Raw genomic sequence first — 10,192 nt, 5'->3', positions numbered from 1 at the left:
TTAACCCTAACCCTTCTTTGGGCACCCTCTATCCACATCCATAACAACAGCGCATGCTGGCTTTCTTGTTCTCTCAATCCTAACCCTAACCCTAGCCGATTTTTGCATGACACGGCTCGGAGGCAGACCCCACCTCTGCTGCACAGCAGAAACTTCGCACAGGGCAGCCCTCTTGGCACCAAATGCCTTCTCTGGACAGCCCCTAGCCACCCCAATGCCAGCAGCCCCTCCAGCTTCTGTCCTTCTCTTCATCCTAACCCTACCCCTGAGGGCTTTTGCAGGCCAGCCTGCGAAACAGAACCCCATCTGGGGCACGCASAGGAAATGYCTCGCAGCTTAGCTCTCTTGGCTGCCAACATCTGCTTTGGGCACCCTCTATCCATATCCATAACAACAGCGCGCGCTGGCTTCCTCCTTCTCTCAACTCTGACCCTAACTAATAACACCAATCCATTACCCCAGCTCCTCACTGTAATCTGATCCTGAACAGCTCTAACCCTAGTGCAGTCCTGACCCTAAATGGCTCTGGTCCTAACCCTCACCCCACCCTCAGTTGCTCTAACTGTAAATAACTCTAAGTGATCCTAACCCTGACCTCTCACCCTAATGTTTTATCCTATGTGACACTACCCCTAACTGACTCTAACCCTCATCTTTACCAAGGCTAACTCTATCCCCTAACTCCTATTCCTCTAACCTAACACTGACCCTGAATGACCCTAATGTTAAATGACCCTAACCAGTTCTAATCGTAAAGGYATTTTTCACCCTAACCCTCTTACCCCAACTCTAAATTTCTAACCCTAACCCCTACACCCCAGCTGCAAGCCAAGCCCCAGTGGCTTTTCTTAGCCCTAACTTCAGCCCTATATTCTAACCCTATGCCTGACYGCAACACCCTAACTCTGACTCCCTRACCCTAACCACTAGATTACCGAAAGCTTTCCTGACCCTAAATCCCCTAACTCCAACTGCAAGTGGCTCACCATAATCCAAACCCCTAAACCTAGGTTAGAGCCCCAACTAAATTGTCACAACTTTCTACCCCTTCCCCCAACATGCCCTAGTGTTTTGACCCCTTGGTCTGCTACATCTACTTGGTGATTATTCTAAAGCAAATAATAATACACGCAAAATAATAGTACACGCAATAATAATACACGCAAAATTTCAAGAATTCAAAATGCTAACTACAACCTAGACACAAAAAGAAAACCATGTAAGGTTAGACACATACAATAYCAAACCCATCCAACAACCAAACAACTGCCCACTCACACCTATCACAGCCATCTATCACCCCTACTAATATCACTGTCTGCTGCCATCCTTCTTTAAAGGTAACACTGCACTGGGATGACTAGCGCCCCTCTGCCCCAAACTGCCCACCCTAGCTAATAATATAAATAATTAAATACTTGCAACTCTTACTAAAACCCCCCAAAACAGGATGGCTTCTTTACTCTGACTAATGCCACAGCTACATCCACAGACAAGGCAGCTCCAAACAAAGACACAGATGTGGACTTGTAGACACATCCTATGATTGAAAAATAGCAGCAAAGAATGTTGCTAGCCAGAAAGCCCCATGACGCCATGACCACGCAGCTCTGATGCTCTGGACAAGACCAGAAAGGAGCCAAAGGCCACCGCTTGTGACAGAGAGTGCTCTGGCAAAGCCAGAAAGACCGATGCAAGAGAGGTCGGCAAGACAGATCTGAGGCAGCAACGACGCAGGGAAGAAAACCCCGAAAGGAAGCCAGAAGGATGCAAAACAAGAGCGACCGATGACACCTCAGCGATAGCTGCAAAGATGGTAGGCCATGAACAGCCACAATGCAGAGCCAGAGCAATGGACTGCCCCTTTTGGCCAGCCGCACAGAATGAGACATAAGCCACCAGCACGATGCCGATGAGTCACGCCAGGCAAAAGACAATGGACATTGACCACGCTACTGCCGCGCAGTGCGTGCCATGCTCCTTGAGCGCAAAGGACAAGAGCAACATCAAGACCCGAGCAAAAGATAGCACAGCTACAACACAAAACRCACAGACAACACAGGAACACAAGCACTGGCTGGAGTTGCCCTGCCTAGTGCACCCTCACTTCCTGCCGTGTGTACCCCGCCACCTCTGCTTCGCACACAGCAATCCTGAGGAGCCCTCCATGCCACACTGAATGTCAGTGTGCACACATACACTCCCCACACGCACCCTTTACCCCTCGACTAAGCTTTCGGCATGCAGACAGTCACCACCTGTCCTCAGGAGGCATCCTCAATGACGGCCACATTGTCTCCGATCTCCTTTCGGTCGCTGCATTCGCCTTCACCACCTGCCAAACCAGAGCACAGGCAGTCACCCCCGTGCCAGCCACCTCCAGCCTTGTCTGTAAGAGCACTCTGCACTCTGCCAAAGTGCCATGGGCAATTTGCTCACCTGCACCACAGCAATTCCAAACTCCCACAACTTCTCTGCGGTGACATCCATGGCACCTGGAAAACCAATGCACTAAACTTACCATGCGGCCAGGCAGTACTGACCAGCTCTAGAACAACTGAAACACCAGTCTGATCACCGCTTCTGCCCCAACAGAAATCGTCAGCCGTTTCTTGGAAAGAGCCACACAGTACCTGAAAAAACAAAGCAGGCAGCCCCTGAAGCCAGAGTAAGGGTCAGAAGCAGAGCCACAAAAGAGTATGTGGCAGTGCTTTCAGGGGCATGAATATAAGAAAGGAGCTGGAAAGTAAGACTGAAGATTGCTTCCTGCTGGTCCAGTATAATAAACACACAATCCTTCCACAATAAACACAGAAACACCAGAAAACAATACTGTCAGTTAACAGATGATGTACCTGGAGACTCAGAAGCCCTCTTCCACTGCTAAGAACACCACCCTGAAATACTCACTCACACACACACACAGAGGGAAAAAAAAAACTGCCTGGTATGAGCATTTTTCTGTCGTGCTCACAGCTCCACATTCAGCCATCTCATTGCTCTTACATTAAGAAATGGCTTTTACTTCTCCAAATGCAGCAGTACGTTTTTCTGGGTAGCTTTATTTTCCCAAATGCTGTTATTTATAGCATTTCTTATTTTTAGGCAATTCCACAGCACCACCCCCAGAACAGACCAAAACAAGTATGAACTCCCTCAGTTATGTAACTCTAGGCCCACCCACTGCCCTACCCACAAGCACTTGGAAGGGGAGGAGCAAAGCAATGGCAGCCGTAAATACGTAGGGCTAGGCAAAAAGCAAGGCTTTTGCTTCTGCTCAGTATCTAGAATGTAGAGTACAAAAAGGATCAACAGACCTTTTTGATGAAACGAGACATCTACTTTGTTACTGAGACTTCATATACTATATCCATGATACCAGGAGGTATGTCAGTGAACATCTTTTTTATCCTAAGTAGGACTAGCCTTTGCATTCAAAACTAGAAGCCAGTTCTGCTTACGCTTTGGAAGAAAACTACAGCATTCCACATAACCTTTAAAGGGAATACTATACCACAGTTCTCTAATTGGTTCAGGCCTGCATATAATACAGTTCTCCTAACAGGATACCATTTCCTGTAGGGCAAATCAAGATACCAAAATAAACTCCTAGAACAAGCCTGCTTCTGTAATATGAGTACTTCCAAAGAGAGGTATTTCCTGTGTAGTACCTAGAGTAATTAAGAAAATGCAGTTGCTGGGTGGAATGGGTAGTTTCCCAGGGGAATACTAGCTCTGTATCTCAAAGTGGAGGACTCGCACAAGGAGACAAGACAGATACTAAGAGGGCTGCAGAACGAACACGGGGCTCTGGGGCACAACAAAAACTTCARAAGGGGGGTTTGAAGGGACTAGAGGAGTCCTACAAGGGCTAAAAGGACAAAACAGAGCCTGGATACAAAAGGAAGGCTAAAATAAGTCCAGACTAAAATATAAAGGGTTCCTAAGGGCTCTGCAGGGCCAACAGAGGTGCACGCAGCGCAGTAAAGCTCTGAAGAGGAGTCCAGAGCACATTAGACATCTCATATGGGTACTAGAGAACAATTAAAAGAAGCCAGAAGAAAACAAGCAAGGCCTCCCAAAGGGTTCAGAGGAAAAAAGGGGGCTCAGGCAGCTGAATGATAAAAACATTGCTCTAGGGAATAATAAAAAAAAAACCTTAAGAACAATTTGGAGAGCACTGCAGAAGTCCTAAAGAAGCTAGAGTGCCAAAAGACAGCTGTAGGGAGGAAGGCAGGCTGAAAGAGCCCACAGTGCACTAGAAGGGGGGCCTAAATGACCTGCTTGGCTAAAAARATAGTCTGAAACAAAAGGAATAAATCTGCAGGGCTACTGAGAAGACTAGATGGTTCCTAAGGGGGCTGGAGGGCTAGAGAACAGCTCTGTGGCACAATAGGCACCCTAGGAAACATTCAGAGCAGACTAAAGGACTCCTGAGGGGACTAGATGGCTGAAAATTAACAGCTGGCTAACAAGAGAGTCCTCTAGAGGTGCTCTAAGGGGACAGGAGACGTTCTATGAGATGTGTAGGGCCAAAGACCTCAGGAGGCCGTTTGAGCAACTAGAGGGATCCTAAGGAACCTTGAGGGCCAGAAGACAGCTCTGGGGCRTGAAAAAGGCCTTTGCAAAAGTTTCCAGAGCAGTAGCATGGTGCTAGAGGGTCTAGAGGGCCAACAGAGGTCTGCAGGTGGAAAATAAAAGTCCAAAAGAGGAGGCCAAAGCAGAGCAGTGGGCTGCTAAATGAGCTGGAGGGCCAACAGAGTGCTCTAGGGCAGGACAAAGGGCTCCAAGGGATTCTGAGAGGACTACAGGGGGCTAATGGGTCTAGAGGGCACCAAGATAAACCCTTGGGGCACAATAAAGGTTAAAGGGGTAGTCCAGCGGGCATTAGAGGGGTTCTAAGTGGCTTGCATGGCTAAAAAATTACCCYGAGAAAAAAGAAAGAAGGGGGGGGGGYAGGGGAGGAAGAGGTGTTCTAAGAAGACTAGATAGTTGCAGAGGGTCYGGAGGGGTATGGGGGAAGGCAGAAGAGAGCTCTGAGGAAGAAGGAAGCCTAAAGGAGTGGTCCAGAACACACTAAGGGGGTCCTAAGGGATCCTAAAAAATGTATGACTCTGGTGAACAAGACATCTGGAAGGGTTCTGAGGAGAACAGGTGGTTCTGAAGGAGYGTGAAAAGCCAGAAAACTGCTCTCGGGCTCCATTTGGGGGAAAAGATGGGTCCAGAGAGCACAAGAGGGGTCCTAGGGACTCTAGACGGCCAAAAGAAGACTCTGGGGCATGATAGAAACCAAAAGAGGGGTCCAGAGCAGAGCAAYGCATCATCAAGAGGGCTGGAGGACAGAAGGAGGCTTRTGGGGCACAAAAAAATGCCTCCAGAGGAGCTGTGAGGGGGATAGGGGGGTGCCAAAGAGGCTGGAGGGCCAAAAGACAGGTCTGGGGTGCAAGGAAGGCTGAAAGCATAGCCCAGAGTGCTCTAGAGATGTGCTAAGGGGTCTAGAGGGCCAACAGAGGTCTGCAGGTGGAGACCAATGAGGAAGTGAAAGCAGAGCAGTGGGTTGCTAAAGGAGCTGGAGCACCTGCAGAGGGCTCCAGGGCAGAAAGAAGGACTCCGRGGGAATTCTGCGGCRATTGCAGGGGGCTAATGGGCACCAAGATAAACCTCTGGGGMGGAAGGAAAGCTGAAAGACTAGTCTGGCATGTACTAGAGGGTTTCTAAGGGAACTCCAGGGGGCAAAGATGACTCTGGGGAAGAAGGAAGATAGTCGGAGGGGTTCTGAGGAGACTAGAAGGTTCCTAAGGGAGCTGGGGGACCAGAAGACAGCTCTGGAGCACAGGGCTAGCTGAAAGACTAGTCCAGAGTGCACTACAAGGGTGCTAAGGGGTCTAGAAGGCCAACAGAGATCTGCAGGTGGAAAAAAAAAGGCCAAATGAGGAGGCCAAAGCAGAGCAGTGGGCTGCTAAAGAAGCTGGCACACCAACAGAGGACTCCAGGCCAAGAATTGTGGCTCCAGATGGATTGTGAGGTGACTACAGGAGTCCTAAYTGGGCTGGAAGACCTGAAGGCCGTTCTAGGGCACAAAGAAGCCTAAGAGAGTAGTCGAGAGCATGCYAGAGGGGATGCAAATGGGTCTAGAGGTCCAAAACGCATCTCTGAAGCACAAGAAAACCTAAAAGCATAGTTGCGAGCCCACTAGAGGGGTGCAAAGGTGTCCATGTGGCACAAAAAAACAAACAAACAACAACAAAAAAAAAAACACTCTAGACAACAAGCAGGAAATCTCGGTGGAATTCTGAGACTAGATAATTCCTAACAGGGCTGGTGGGGGGGGGTCACAGGACAGCTCTGGAGCACAACAAACATCCAGGAAGTGTTCTGAGCAGACCAGAGGGCTCCTAAGGAGACTAGGTGGCCAAAAAATAAAAACTGAGTAACAGGACAGAAGTCAGGAGGTGCTCTGAGGGGATAGGAGGGGAGCCTATGAGATGTGGATGGCCAAAAGAGGGTGCCAGGGCACAAAGGCCTCGGGAGGGCTTCTGAGCAGACTAGACAGGTCCTAAGGGGTCTAGAGGACCAAGACAGAGCTCTAGGGCACAAATTGGGCTTAAAGAGTCATCCAGAGCGCACTAGAGAGGTGCTAAGGAATCTAGAGTGTGAGAAAAATGACTCTGGGGAACAAGGAAGATAGCTGGAGGGGTTCTGAGGAGACTATAGAGTGTTCTTAAGCGGATTGGGGGGCCAGAAGACATCTCTGGGGAACAAGGCAGGCTGAAAGAGTCGTCCATGGTGCATTAGAGGGGTACTGAGGGGTCTAGAGGGCCAACAGAGGCATGCAAGTGGAAAAGGCCAAAAGAGGAGATCAAATCAGAATAGAGGGCTGATAAAAKGTCTAGAGTAGCAGAGGGCTCCAGGGCAGGATGGGGGACTTTGGAGGGATTCTGAGGGGACTACAGCGATCATAAGTGAGCTGGTGGACCATAAGTCAWYTCTAGGGTAAAAAGAAGCCTGAAAGAGTAATGCAGAGTGTACTTAAAAGACCCTTGAAGGATAAGGCTTAAGAGTAGCACTCCTTCAATACACTGCAGACTAAGGGAGCTAGAGGGCCAACAAAAGTCTGCAGAGGAGAAATAAAAGGCCAAAGGAGGGACCAAAGCAGAACAGAGGGCTGCTAAAGGGGCTGACRCACCAGTACAAGGCTCCAGGGCATAAGAACATCTCCAGAGGGAATCTCAGARTACTACAGGGATCCTAAGGGGTCTAGAGGTCCAAAAGACAGCTMTGGGGCACATAGAAGATTCAGAGGGTACTTCAGAACACTCTAGAGGTGTCCTAAAGGGACTAGATGGACAAAAATAAAAACTGGAGGTGATCTGAAGGAACAACAGAATTTCTGTAAGGTCTAGAGGACCAAAAGACASTTTTGGGGCACAGCCAAGGTCTCCAGAGGGCTTCTGGGGGAACCAAAGGTGTCCTAAGGGGTCTTGAGGGCCAAGATAGAGCTCTGCGACAAAAGAAAGACTGATAGAATAGTGTACTAGAGGGGTGCTAAGGRGTCTAGAGGTCCAAAAGACAGCTCTCAGAAACGAGGAAGGCTAAAATAATAGTCTACAGGGCACTAGAGGGATTCCAAGGGGCCCACGTGGCCAGAATATCACTCTGTGAAACAATGAAGATACCTGGAGGTGTTCAGAGACAAACAGACCATTCTGAATGGGGCTGGAGGGCCAGAAGAGAGCTCTGGGAAACAAGAAAGGCCAAAAGAGTAGTCCAGGACATGCTAGAGAGGTTCTAAGGGTCTACATGGCCAAAGAAATCACTCTGGGAAGCAAAGAAGAAATCTGGAGTGGTTCTGAGGAAACTAGATAGTTCCAAAGAGGGRCAGAAGGCCAGAAGACAGCTCTGGGGCATTATTTCAGCCTAAAGAGGCACCAAAAGCAGACTGGAGGGACACTAAAGTATCTGGAGAGCCAAAAACAGCTCTGGGGCACAAAGAGGGATGAAAGAATAGTCCAGAGTGCACCAGAGGGGTGCTTAGGGGTCTAGAGGACCAACAGAAGTCTGCAGAGGGGAAATACAAGGCCAAAGGAGGGGCAAAAACAGAATAGAGGGCTCCTAAAAGAGAGGGCAGGGCAACAGAGGGCTGCAGGGTATGACAGAGGGCTCTAAAGGGATTCTTAGAGAACACTGGAGGTCCTAAGGGGGCTGAAAGGCCAGAAGACAGCTCTAGGACACAACCAAGGTTCCCACAGAACAACTCCAGACACAAGCGGAGTCTAATGAGCCCAGAGGCCAAGATATAGCTTGGGGGCACAAGGAAGGCCAAAAGAATGGTCTAGAGTGCRCTAGAGGGCTCCTATTGGGATGAGACAGCCCAAAAACTTGTGAACAAGGAAGAAATGTGGAAAGGTTCTGAGGAGACTAGACTGTTCCTAAGGGGGCTGGAAGGGGCCAGAAGACAGTTCAGAAGACAGGCAGGCCAAAAGTGCAGTCCAGAGTGCACTAGAAGGGTCTAAGGGGTCTAGAGAGCAAACCAAGGACACTGAGGCTCACTTTTGGCTGAAAGAGGGGACCAAAGCTAGACTAGAGGAGAGCTAAGGGGTCTAGAGAGCTAATCTAGAGGGGGATCTGTGYGGGAAATAAAAGGCCAAAAGAGAGGCTAGCACAGCCATAAATGATCTAAACTGCCATAGGAACAGGTCGTGGAGAGAACTCTGGTGCAGCCAATGGAAAAGGAGGGCTCCAGGGCACACTGAAAGGGTGCAATGAATACATAGSATGTTGGGGGTGTCCCCAATGCAAAGCCAGGTGTCCYGAGGGGAGTGCGTGACARTCAGAGGGATTCTGATGGGACTAAAGGGCAGCAAGATAGGCCCTAAGAGGTTCAGAGAGCAAAGAGAGGCATGCTGAGAGGACTAGAGGGGAAAACAAAGGCTCTGGGATGCACCAATAGCAAACAGAGAGGTTTTGAGGGGCCTAAAGAGAAAAAAAAGAGGACTTAATAGGACAAGAGGACAAACACAGCAGTCTTCATGGTACCAGAGGGTCCACAGACACCAAATGGCAGAATAATCTTGCAGGARCTAGAAAGAAACAAAGAATCTTGAAAGGACAAGAGAACTAAGAGTGCCTTGAAGCACACCTAAAAGCAAATGGATAGGTCCTGAGGGAGCTAAGAAGCAAGTAGGTGAGTCCTGGGGAGACAAGGAGGAAAACCGAAGATTCTGGGGTATTAACTCACCTGCTGTAATCTTCCTGCTTGGACCCTGCCTCTTATCTCTGAGAAGCTGGCCTTTGCTTTCACTCCACAGGCAGCTGTCAGCTGTTGTGCAGTCTCAGCAGACAAGTTGGGGATTCCTGCCCAGGCAGTCGCAACCTGCAACACCATGTGTCGAGAATAGTTTTCAGGAAGTCATGCAGWTTCATAACCTGAAGGGTAAGAAATAAATACCTCTTAAGGATASTTTTTATTTCATCTAAGAACAATTTTCCCTCTTTTCTCCACCGTACTGCCTCTAACACCACACCTCCCTCATCACCATTTTCTGCTGCTACTTCCACTGCTCTTAGGTGTCCCTGCATCTTAGTCCTCTAAAGCACCTATTTTTCCATYCACACGTACTTTCRTTTCCTGTCACTGCCRATCTCCTCTTCTGTATGTCCTATAGCAGGCAGCCAAGGTGTTACTGTAAGTCAGCAAATCAAACTCTGTAAGACTCAATTCCGGAATGTTTGAAAGCGGGCATGCTTTMTTATGACAGCACCAGACACACAGGGGATCTCTCCACCTCATGTGCGTGCCGAGGCATCTAGTTTTAGAGACTAAATATAACTAATGCATACACATTCATCATTTCGACAAGCCGTGTGAAACAACATGGCTTCCCAGAAGCCCGATACCGGAAGACTGCTGCTCACGGCAAGCCACGCGAAACAAGATGGCCCCCGGAAGCTCGGTGCCGGAAGACTACTGCTCACGGCAGGCCGCACGAAACAAGACCACCCACCCACCCCCAACATGGAATCCCGGTGCCGGAAGACTACTGCTCTCGGCAAGCCGCGCGAAACAAGATGGCCCCCCCCCGGAAGCCCGGTGCCGGAAGACTACTGCTCCCAGCAAGCCTCGCGAAACAAAATGGCCCCCCGGAAGCCCGGTGCCGGAAGACTACTGCTCCCGGCAGGCCGCGCGAAACAA

At 49.4% G+C, this 10,192-nt stretch overlaps 1 long non-coding RNA gene across 1 annotated transcript; it reads right to left on the bottom strand.

The window, feature by feature from the left end:
* Nucleotides 1-24: 24 nt before the first annotated feature.
* Nucleotides 25-9,929, bottom strand: LOC146592163 (uncharacterized). Its single transcript, XR_014896664.1, has 4 exons — nt 9,620-9,929; nt 9,239-9,426; nt 2,440-2,495; nt 25-2,335 (listed from the first exon to the last, which is right to left on the bottom strand). It is a non-coding gene; the product is annotated as an uncharacterized LOC146592163 (long non-coding RNA).
* Between the last annotated feature and the right edge of the window lie 263 nt (nt 9,930-10,192).

The sequence above is a fragment of the Rhea americana genome, unplaced genomic scaffold, assembly GCF_003343005.1.
Source record: "Rhea americana isolate MKP2758 unplaced genomic scaffold, rheAme1 scaffold_343, whole genome shotgun sequence".
Taxonomy (NCBI): Eukaryota; Metazoa; Chordata; class Aves; order Rheiformes; family Rheidae; genus Rhea; species Rhea americana.
This window is presented reverse-complemented; position numbering and strand designations above follow the sequence as displayed.